Source organism: Elaeis guineensis, chromosome 6 (assembly GCF_000442705.2).
Source record: "Elaeis guineensis isolate ETL-2024a chromosome 6, EG11, whole genome shotgun sequence".
Classification (NCBI taxonomy): Eukaryota; Viridiplantae; Streptophyta; class Magnoliopsida; order Arecales; family Arecaceae; genus Elaeis; species Elaeis guineensis.
The window spans coordinates 23,677,535-23,689,004 of record NC_025998.2 but is presented as its reverse complement, the minus strand read 5'-3'; the positions used below and the strand labels follow the sequence as shown (position 1 = coordinate 23,689,004).

The window sequence follows — 11,470 nt, the reverse complement described above, 5'->3', positions numbered from 1 at the left end:
GTGGACGTGCCGGAGTGGTTATCGGGCATGACTAGAAATCATGTGGGCTCTGCCCGCGTAGGTTCGAATCCTACCGTCCACGCCTTTTCCCGCTCCTTATTTTTTTTCAAAAAATTTCTTCTAAATGATAAAAGAAGAATAGGATGAGGGCTAAAAAAAAAGATGAATGTTTCCTTTTTTCCAAAAAGTACACAAGAATAACATTGGACCATGACAAAAAAAGAAAAAAATATTGTACAGCAAAGGAAAGGAAAATTTTTTTTTTTAATAAAAAAAGCTAACTTATTTCTTCTCTTTAAAAAAATTAATGTAAGTGAGGTTAAAAAAAAGAAAATATTTTAAATAGTTTAGCTTGAATAGTGCAAATGAAAAGAAGAAAAGAAACCATTTGGGCAAAAAAAAAGGTGAAGAAAATAAATTCTAAAATGGGTTAATCTATTTCTTCTTTTCAATAAAAAAATTTAGACAATTAACTTGAAAGAGTAGGGCTGTCAAAATGGGCTTGGCCCATAGGACCAGTCTGATCCAATCTTGTAAATGGGGTGGGCTGGGCTGCCATATGAATAGTCCAAATAACAACCGGGCCTGTTTGGCCCGCCGCACATCAGCCCAAGGGCTAATATGGATTGGGCCGGGCTAGTCCAGGTAGGCCATAAAAATTAAAAAAAAAATCTTTAAAAAAATCTTATTAGGTTTCTAATTCTAATCCCTGGGAGGCTATCGGCTGTGACCTTATTAGTTTTTTAATCTCGAGCCCCACTGCCCCACATCACCGGTCTCTGGCGCCGCCCCACTGCCCCCACATCGTCGCGGGATGATCGCCTCTGTCGAGTAGCAGGACGACCGCCTCCATCGGTTCCTCTTCCTTTCGTCCCCTCCTCCTCGTCGTGCAGCTTGAGGAAGAGACCAATGAAAATAGTGAAATATGATTTTTTTTATGGATATTAAATTTTAGTATTTTATATGGTTTAGTGTGATGAATTATTAAATTGATGATGTTTGAAATTTTTAATTTTTACTTTATTAATATTTAGGTTGAATTTTAGATGCTTGAATTGATAATGTTTCAACTTTCAATTGAGGATATATTGATTTTTTTATCAGATTACTGATTTGTTTTATCAGTCATTTGAGGTTCAAGGCTCATGGGCTGGTCCGGCCCGGCCCATGACCCTTAAAGGATTGGGCTGAGCCAGCTATATTGTGTTCTATTTTTTGGCTGGGCCTAGCCTGGCTCAGTCCATCAAATTTTAGGCCCTTATGGGCTGGGTCGGGTCGGACTGGGCTAGCCCATTTTGACAGTACTATGGAAGAGGTTGAAAATGACCAAGAGAGCAAAGTATGGGTAGAGGAAAATTTCTAAAAAAATGTAAATTTCAAAAAAAAAATTGGCCAAGGGCAAAAAAAGATTACTATTCTTTTTTCCAAAAGATTAAAAAAAATAAAATTTGACTTTTCTAAAATTTTTAGTAACAAATCCAAAAAAATAGATGCTAGCAAAAAAGATAAAAATTTATTTATTTCATGAAATAAAAGAATAAAATCATATGAAGGGATAAGAAAAGAAATCCAAGGGGGCAGAGAAAACATAAAGAAATCCTCCCCCCCCCCCCCAAAAAAAACTTGTTTCTTCTTCACAAAAAAATAAAAAAAAATTAGGTCAGCTTAAAAAAAGGCAAAAAAATCAAAAGAATTTAGCTTGGATAGGAAAAAAAGAAAGAAAAACAAAAGGGCAAAAGAAGGATAAAGGAAAATTCTAGAAAAAAGATAATTTGTTTATTCCATACAAAAAAAAATCAAAAACTAAACTTGGAAGATGTTAAAATAGCTAATAGGGTGAAGTATTTGTAAAAAAGAAAAATCCCAAAAATAGATAAAAATTCATAAAAAATTAACCTATGTGAGGGCCAAAAGAAAAACCCAAAAGATTGAGCATGGGTAAAAATTTTTTTTTTTAAAAAAAAATGAAATAAAAAGTTAACTTGGATGAGGATGAAAGAATGAAAAAAAGTATGTCCTTTATGAATGGAGAGAAGTTCTAGATCTCGAATCATCTCCATAATACTTTGTATTTTTTCTTTTGAACTGTAAGTCTTCGATAAATGGGTGGAATATCTAGACTCATGAATCCTCTCGTTAGCTCCTTTTGTTTCTTTTTTTCTCCTTTTTTTTTCTAGGTTAACTTGGACAATCTTTGACCTCAAACCCTCTCGTTAGCCCTTATTTCTTTTTTCCAATAATAAAGAAAACGTTAACTTATGGGCTAAGGAACTTAAAGAGAATGTTTTCTATCGATGGATGGAAGTTCCACTGTATGTTACATTTTTGGATTTGAGGTTTTTTGGACACTTGATATTGGAGAAGCCTTAAAGGAAACGCTAGCAAGCATGACAGATTTAACAAATCAAATACTTGGTATGGATAATGAATTTCTTCGTGGCTTATCAAGTTGTGCTCGGTATCTTAAAAATAAACTCCATGTAAGGTTATGAAACCAAATGTAGTACTGTCTGGGCAGATGTTGTGTCCACACTTAAGGTTTGAAAAGGCTACTAATTCTTTTTTTTTTTTTTTTTTTCTGGAATGGGCAGGTGTTATAGTTTGGGATGTTTAAATAGTTACATACTGGGTACAAATATGGAAGGGCATAGAGCATGGGGCCACCCTTGGGCCCATGTACCCATGTCGTCTCAGGAATCAGGACCTTACGTTAGGCTGTAGGTCAATTTTGTTGAATGAGTGTGATAAAAACGCAATTAGAATAACAATGATATGAACTTGCAGCTTCTCCTTTCTTCAACCTGCAGTTATTAATAATTTACTAACAATTATCAATCATATAGTGACATGTATATGTATGCATGCATGCATGCAAAATTTCCAATGTATTGTATGATTTGGTAAAAAATAAAGGGCTATCATTGATACACATCCCTCAGTTGGCACAACAATAAAATATTTATGCATTGTTATGTGGTTGCTTAGAAACCAAATTCCTGCAAGGGTTGTTAGAGTCACAATCGGGAACTCAAGCGAGTGGTGATAGCTCAGAGGGCTTGGAAGTTGCATTTTGATTCATGGCGGCTAAAAACATATCGGATCGGTATAAAAATAGATCATAAAATACTTAGATTTTAACATTAGAATGGAAAGAGAACTAAACCATACATCAACGGAATGAACAGATCATAAATTCCCATTTGCACTCTTCCCCTATCTTCCAAATCCTCTGTTATATATTACAAAAGCCAAGCACAAAAAAGCCCCTGCTAGGGAGAATAATCAAGCATGAAAAATCCTTTACCATAATTTCGTTACAACAAAAATCAAGCACAAAATCCCTGCGCTAATACAGAACATCCTTCTTCGCTACCTCTTCAGTTACCTACTCCCTCCACCTCCTTCTGATTCCCACCATGATTATTTGGGTATTAATCATGGGGATAGATATACCTCGCGAAGCTAATCAGGTTGCTAACTGGATAGCATGGGAGCTTGATGTCAATCTGTAGGCAGGTGATCTATTGTTCCCTCGGTCATTTCAGCAATTAATATAGCAGCCGATGCTCTAGGAGTTTGTATATATAAGGGTATAATTTTCACAGGCTATGCCTCCACTTATAACCAAAAAAAAAAAAAAAAAGGGGACTGATATATATTGGATGGGGGGCGGGTTTGGAAGAGATATATATATATATATATATATATAGAGAGAGAGAGAGAGAGAGAGAGAGAGAGAGAGAGAGAGAGAGGGGGGTAAATGTTGCAACTGCTTTAGGGATTTTACACGTGTACCTCCAAAAATTTAATACAACTAGTCGGAAAACTCACGTATTGCACAGAGTCAGATGTACAAAAATAATTTTTTAGATATTATTATTTTATTATTCAGATATTACTTTATTCTTATTATTATTCTAATTATTATTAATAATAAATTAATATTTTAAAAATAATAATATTATTATTATTTTAAAAAATAATATTTTATTATTAATTTTTTGAAATTAATTTTTTAAAAATAATATGTTATTATACAAATAATATTTTTAAATTAATAATAAAAATTAATATTTTTAAAAATAATATTTTTATTATTATTTTAAAATTAATATTCTTTGCTTCAAATTATTATTAATAATAAAATAATAATATTTTTTTTCTTTTTTTCCTCCTTTTTCCTAAATATTTTCTTTTTTTTCTTCTTTTTCCTTCCTCCTGCTAGCCCCACCGCGATCCTGCCCCACCATCGTCCACGTCGGATGCACGAAAATAATTTTTCTGATATTGTTATATTCTTGTTATTAATCAAATTATATTACTAATAAATTAATATTTAAAAATAATATATTTATTATTATTTAAAAAATAATATTTTTAAAATAATACTTTATTATTAATTTTTTGAAATAATTTTTTAAAAATAATATGTTATTATTATTAATAATATTTTTAAAATAATATTTTAAAAATAATAGATTTATTATTATTTTAAAATTAAATTTTTTTGCTTCAAATTATTATTAGTGTTGGGTACAAAATACCCATGGCCGAAGTTCTCAACAGGATTAGCCCTTGCGGACTCCGCCCGGACTCCCACGGGAGACGAGCTCCGTCACCAACTTCAACTGCCGGTAAGATCCGCCCTAACTCCCACGGGAGCCGGACTTCGCACCTAACTTCAATTGCAGGAGGACTCAGCCCGGACCCCTACAGGAGCCGGGCTACGTCGCCAACTTCAACTGAAAAAGGACTCCGCCCGAACTCCCACGGGAGATGGGCTCTGCCTACGACTCCGACCCCAAGGGGGACTTCGCCCGGACTCCTACGGGAGTCGGGCTTCGTCGCCAACGTCAACCGCCGGTAAGATTCGTCCGGACTCCTACAGGAGCCGGACTCCGCCGACAACTTCAACTGCAAGTAGACTCCGCCCGAACTCCTACGGGAGCCGGGCTCCGTCCTCAACATCAACTGCCGGTAAGCCTTGTCCGGACTCCTACGGGAGCCGGACTTCGCCTTTAACTTTGATTGCAGAAAGACTCCGCCCGGACTCCTACGGGAGCTGGGCTTCATCTTCGACTCCAACGGCTGCAGACAGACTTCGTCCGGACTCCTACGGGAGCCGGACTCCGCCGACAACTTCAACTGCAAGTAGACTCCGCCCGAACTCCTACGGGAGCCGGGCTCTGTCCTCAACATCAACTGCCGGTAAGCCTTGTCCGGACTCCTACGGGAGCCGGACTTCGCTTTTAACTTTAATTGCAGGAGGACTCCGCCCGGACTCCTACGGGAGCCGGGCTTCATCCTCGACTCCAACGGCTGCAGACAGACTTCGTCCGGACTCCTACAGGAGCCGGACTCCGCCGACAACTTCAATTGCAAGTAGACTCCGCCCGAACTCCTATGGGAGCCGGGCTCCGTCCTCAACATCAACTGCCGGTAAGCCTTGTCCGGACTCCTACGGGAGCCGAACTTCGCCTTTAACTTTGATTGCAGAAAGACTCCGCCCGGACTCCTACGGGAGCCGGGCTTCATCCTCGATTCCAACGGCTGCAGACAGACTTCGTCCGGACTCCTACGGGAGCCGGACTCCGCCGACAACTTCAACTGCAAGTAGACTCCGCCCGAACTCCTACGGGAGCCGGGCTCCGTCCTCAACATCAACTGCTGGTAAGCCTTGTCCGGACTCCTACGGGAGCCGAACTTCGCCTTTAACTTTAATTGCAGGAAGACTCCACCCGGACTCCTACGGGAGCCGGGCTTCGTCCTCGACTCCAACGGCTGCAGACAGACTTCGTCCGGACTCCTACGGGAGCCGGACTCCGCCCACGACTTCAACTGCAGGTAGACTTCGTCCGGACTCCTACGGAAGCCAAACTCCGTCTTCTATTCCGACTGCGGAAAGACCTCGCCCAAACTCCTACGGATACCGGACCTCACTACCGACTCCAACCGAACTTCGGCCGACAAGTCTGGACCCCCTGGCAGGCCACAGTAACGGACAACACTGCTCCACTCCCTGCGACGGGCCCTACGCAGCTCCATTACTCCCTGACAGGCCGTATTAATGGCCACGATTCTGCCCCACTCCCTGCGGTGGATCCTGTGCGATTCCACCACTCCATGACGAGTCACGACAGCGGACGCCGCTCCACTCCCCGTAACTGATTCCACGTGGCGAGCCACGGCGATAGCCACGATCCCACTCCATTACCCTCCGCAATAAATTCCTCTTGGGTCTGGGCAGCCCACGACCAGACGGTTACGGGCGTCGCTATCAATTTGTTGCCCCCTCCGTCTATAAAAGGGGGACCCCAAATACGTTATTCTATAAGCTCTCATCTTTCATCTAAAAACTCTGCTAAATTCTCCGTTCGAGCACTCCATTCTTGTTGAGGCAGAGAACTGACTTGAGCGTCGGAGGGTCTTGCCGGAGCAACCCCACCTCCGGTTTAGACTTCCTTTGCAGGTCCCGGCGGCGACCGCGACTTCCTCGACTCCAGCTTCTCCGGCACAAGCGGATTTTTGCACCAACAGGATTGGCGCTAGAGGAAGGGGCTTGTGTCTTCGCAATACCCTTGTTCTTAAAGGAGCGCTCAACGGATCCACCTCCAGTCATCTTATCCGGCACCCACTCCTCCTTTCCTCATCTGATGCCTTCTCGCGAGGCATTCGCACAACTACCTCCGGCTATGGTCGCCGACGAGGAGTGGCCGGACGATCGGCCTCTATCGGATTTCGTCAACACTATTTCGGGGGGATCCCGATGGGAGGCAACCAACATACCGACTGTATCCCCCAAGCGGCAAAAGGTTGAAGAGCCCATAACCTTTACCGAAGAAGACACCCAGGGAGTCCAATTCCCTCATAACGACGCAGTCGTAATTTCTTTGAATATAGCAAATTACGACGTCCGTCGCATTCTTGTCGACAACGAAAGTTCGGCCGACATCTTGTTCTACGACGCCTTTTCAAGAATGTCCGCTCTTGGCGGTCATCTGAGGCCGATTTGCTCCCCCCTGGTGGGGTTTACCGGTGACGCCGTTCCGACGGAAGGAATGATAGCTTTGACTGTGGTCGCGGGTCAATATCCAAAGCAATCCAAGGCTCTGGTGAATTTCTTGGTGGTGAAAGCGCCATCCGCCTACAATGCAATCCTTGGCCGACCCGGCCTCAATGCTCTCCGAGCTGTCGTTTCGACCTATCATTTGAAGTTGAAGTTCCCCACCAACCAGGGGATCGGAGAGGTCCGGGGAGACCAAGCCCTGGCCAGACACTGCTACAGCATCGCCTTGCAAAGAAGCGATTAGGCTGACCCCTGTCCCGTCGATGGACTAGATGCTCGTGATGACCTCGTCGAAGAAAGGGGTGGCCCAATCGAAGATCTGGTACCAATCCCTTTGAATGATGGGAACGCGGAGCATGTGGCGCTAATTGGCTCCAACCTGGGGGAGGAAGTGCGGACGCGTCTTATTGATTTTCTACGAAGGAATGCGGATGTTTTCGCTTGGATTCCAGCAGACATGCCGGGGATTGACACAGAAGTCGTGGAGCATCATCTGGCCGTCGATCCAAAGCATCGACCGACGAAAGAAAAAATCCGGAGTCATGCCCCGGAGAGGCAGAAGGCGATAGCCGAGGAAGTGGATAAGCTCCTCAAGGCCAGATTCATTAAGGAAGTCAATTATCCTGATTGGATTTCCAATGTTGTTCTGATCAAAAAAGCAAACGGCAAGTGGAGGATGTGCATAGACTTCAAAAAGCTGAATAAGGCTTCAAAGGGAACTTGGACGGACGAGCTTTATCATGTGCTATGGGTGTATCGAACTAGCCAGAGGTTACCTACGGGGGAGACCCCCTTTGCTTTAGCCTTCGGTACGGAAGCCGTCATCCCAATCGAGCTTAAACTCCCGTCGGCACGAGTCGTGGCATTCGACGAACATCAAAATTCACAAAGTCTTAGATTCAACCTCGACCTGCTGGAAGAAAGACGGGAGATCGCTCAGGTTTGAATGGCAGCCTACAGATAGAAAGTTGCTCGATATTACAACGCCCGGGTCAAGAACAAAGCCTTTAAAGCAGGAGATCTAGTACTTCGACGAGCTGTTGTCTCGCAACCTCAGGACCGGGGGAAACTCGCCCCAAACTGAGAAGGACCGTATGAAGTCAAAGAAGTAGTCCGGCCAGGAACTTATTATCTTAAGGAACTCGGAGGAGCCGACCTCCCGCGACCGTGGAACTCGGAAAACTTACGGGTGTACTACTAATAACTTCATTTTAATTGAAAGTTGCATACCTGCATGTCTTTAAACAATTCGCACAAACTGTGTCAGAAGCGAAAGAAAAATATCATCCCGACAAAGTCGAAGGCCCGGTTCCATTTAGACCGGATGGGGGGAGAGGCCCTACAACGCCCATATGAGCCCCCACAGCCCTGTTAGGGACAGGAGGAGAACCTCGCCCTAACTTGAGCAAAGTCGAAGGCCCGGTTCCATTTAGACCGGATGGAGGGAGAGGCCCTACAACGCCCATATGTGTCCCCACAGCCCTGTTAGGGACAGGAGGAGAACCTCGTCCTAACTTGAGCAAAGTCGAAGGCCCGGTTCCATTTAGACCGGATGGGGGGAGAGGCCTTACAACGCCCATATGAGCCCCCACAGCCCTGTTAGGGATAGGAGGAGAACCTCGTCCTAACTTGAGCAAAGTCGAAGGCCCGATTCCATTTAGACCGGATGGGGGAGAGGCCTTACAACGCCCATATGAGCCCCCACAGCCCTGTTAGGGACAGGAGGAGAACCTCGCCCTAACTTGAGCAAAGTCGAAGGCTCGGTTCCATTTAGACCGGATGGGGAGAGTGTTGGGTACAAAATACCCACGGCCGAAGTTCTCAACAGGATTAGCCCTTGCGGACTCCGCCCTAACTCCCACGGGAGCCGGACTTCGCACCTAACTTCAATTGTAGGAGGACTCAGCCCGGACCCCTACAGGAGCCGGGCTACGTCGCCAACTTCAACTGAAGAAGGACTCCACCCAAACTCCCATGGGAGATGGGCTCCGCCTACGACTCCGACCCCAAGGGGGACTTCGCCCGGACTCCTACGGGAGCCGGGCTTCGTCGCCAACGTCAACCGTCGGTAAGATTCGTCCGGACTCCTACGGGAGCCGGACTCCGCCAACAACTTCAACCGCAAGTAGACTCCGCCCGAACTCCTACGGGAGTCGGGCTCCATCCTCAACATCAACTGTCGGTAAGCCTTGTCCGGACTCCTACGGGAGCCGGACTTCGCCTTTAACTTTGATTGCAGAAAGACTCCGCCCGGACTCCTACGGGAGCCAGGCTTCATCCTTGACTCCAACGGCTGCAGACAGACTTCGTCCGGACTCCTACGGGAGCCGGACTCCGCCGACAACTTCAACCGCAAATAGATTTCGTCCGGACTCCCACGGGAGCCGAACTTCGCCTTGACTTCAGCGGAGAAAAACTCCGAGCGAAAAGGAAAAAGGAAGGCAACGGACTATGACAGCTACGATTGGAAAACGGACAGCGATCGAGGTACAGAAAACTCTGTCACCGCAAGGACTGGGGCTCCCATCGGGAGTCCCAGCTTTTGAGGAAGTTTTCGACACAAAACAGGACAACTTACTTAGGGTGACAGAAGCTCGGATCTCCGAACTCAAGCCCTAGGAGGGACCCCAGGCCCGAATGGCCCCAAGCGAGCCTGCAGCCATTGACGGAAAAATGACAACCAGGTATCTTCGAACGGCGTAAAAGTCGAAAAGGAGCTCGACAAATAACAATCCAACACGAATAAAAGAGATCGTCGACGACCTTGGGACGACGTGAAAAGAAAAGAAGAAAAGAAGGAAGAGAGAAGAAAGAAGAATAAAGAAGTTCGACAGACGACTACTCGATACAAGATGCAGACGAGGTAACAACATCTCCTTTTCATTTTTCAACTGACAGGATGTACGTTACAAGACCCGGTGGGCCAGGAAAAAAAATGTATACATCATTGCAAGTCTCGCGAACATGGTTTGGAAAGGATGCACCGGAGGCCGCTTCAAGCTGCAAACTTCTCTTCCCATTTCTGTCCTTCCCAGCCGCGTCGTCCAGTACGTGTGACGGGCTCATCGGCTTTCGCCCCGTCTTGTTTCGCTCCACCTCCGAAGTCCAAACCTCAGGGGGAAAAGGATGGGATAGATTTTCGGGGGCGGTAAGGGCAACGGCAGCGGCGACGAAGACCTATTTCAAGAAGAATCGGAGTCACCCTGGGGGCAACGATGGCGCCGGAGATATGCGTCATTACCGAATACTCCGTGGTAGCCACCATCCAAAATGCTCCGGCAAGGTCGGCATGTGCTACTTCCACTGTCCCCGCAATAAGTTTTACTGCCCCACCGTCGACGTCGACCGCTTCTGGTCCCTCGGCCCCGACGGCATCAAGGATCCCGCCACAGCTTGTGACGATAGCTCTGCCCTCTTGACCGGTATCACCCCACCTTGCTACTCCGAAATTCTCGGGCAGAATATCTTTACCGGCGGCCCCCGTTATTAAACCCCTGTTGTTGAAGGAATTCTTCCTTGAGTCCCCTTTGAAACGACGGGGATCCTCAGCGGTCACTTGATGACCGGCGAACTCACCGGCCGCTGTTCTCCTCCTCGCCTTCCTCCAAGCCCTATACATCCCTTCGAGGATGGCCTCCGGAGTGGAGGGCATGACGTGGGAACCCCTTAGAGAAGAATCGAGGGGCTGAAGACGGCAAGGGCTGATGCGGAGGAAGTGGCTGAGTAGTTAGGCTCTCAGACGAAAGAAAGGTGCCGTCCTTTCGGCAGGATGAAGCCCCGAAGGAAGAGTAGGGGGTTTAAATAGCCAACGAATCTTAGCACAGTTATGGCGGCGGGTGTCCCTAGGCCAACTGGTACATGCCACGTGTCCCACGTGTCCCACTCATCGCTATCGAGGATTGACTGTTCGCAAATTTCTGTAGCGCGACGCTTGGGATCACGTTTCGGCGGGAGTTCCGAAAAGACTCTTCAGGTCGCCTTAACCGGAAAAAGAGCTCTGACGTGCGCACATTAAATGCCGACATATCCAAGGGCGGTTACGCGCAGGATTTGGGGGGAGAACTTCGGCCATGCCCATCTCTCTGTACTTCCTTCATTCGAAATTCAAACTCGGAAGTAGGGGGACTAGTGTTGGGTACAAAATACCCACGGTCGAAGTTCTCAACAGGATTAGCCCTTGCGGACTCCGCCCGGACTCCCACGAGAGACGAGCTCTGTCACCAACTTCAACTGCCGGTAAGATCCGCCCTAACTCCCACGGGAGTCGGACTTCGCACCTAACTTCAATTGCAGGAGGACTCAGCCCGGACCCCTACAGGAGCCGGGCTACGTCGCCAGCTTCAACTGAAAAAGGACTCCACCCGAACTCCCACGGGAGATGGGCTCTGCCTACGACTCCGACCC

At 46.2% G+C, this 11,470-nt stretch overlaps 1 non-coding gene across 1 annotated transcript; it reads left to right on the top strand.

Annotated features, from left to right (window-relative positions):
* TRNAS-AGA (transfer RNA serine (anticodon AGA)) lies at positions 1-82 on the top strand. The gene has a single exon. It is a non-coding gene; the product is annotated as a tRNA-Ser (tRNA).
* The last annotated feature ends 11,388 nt before the right edge of the window (positions 83-11,470 follow it).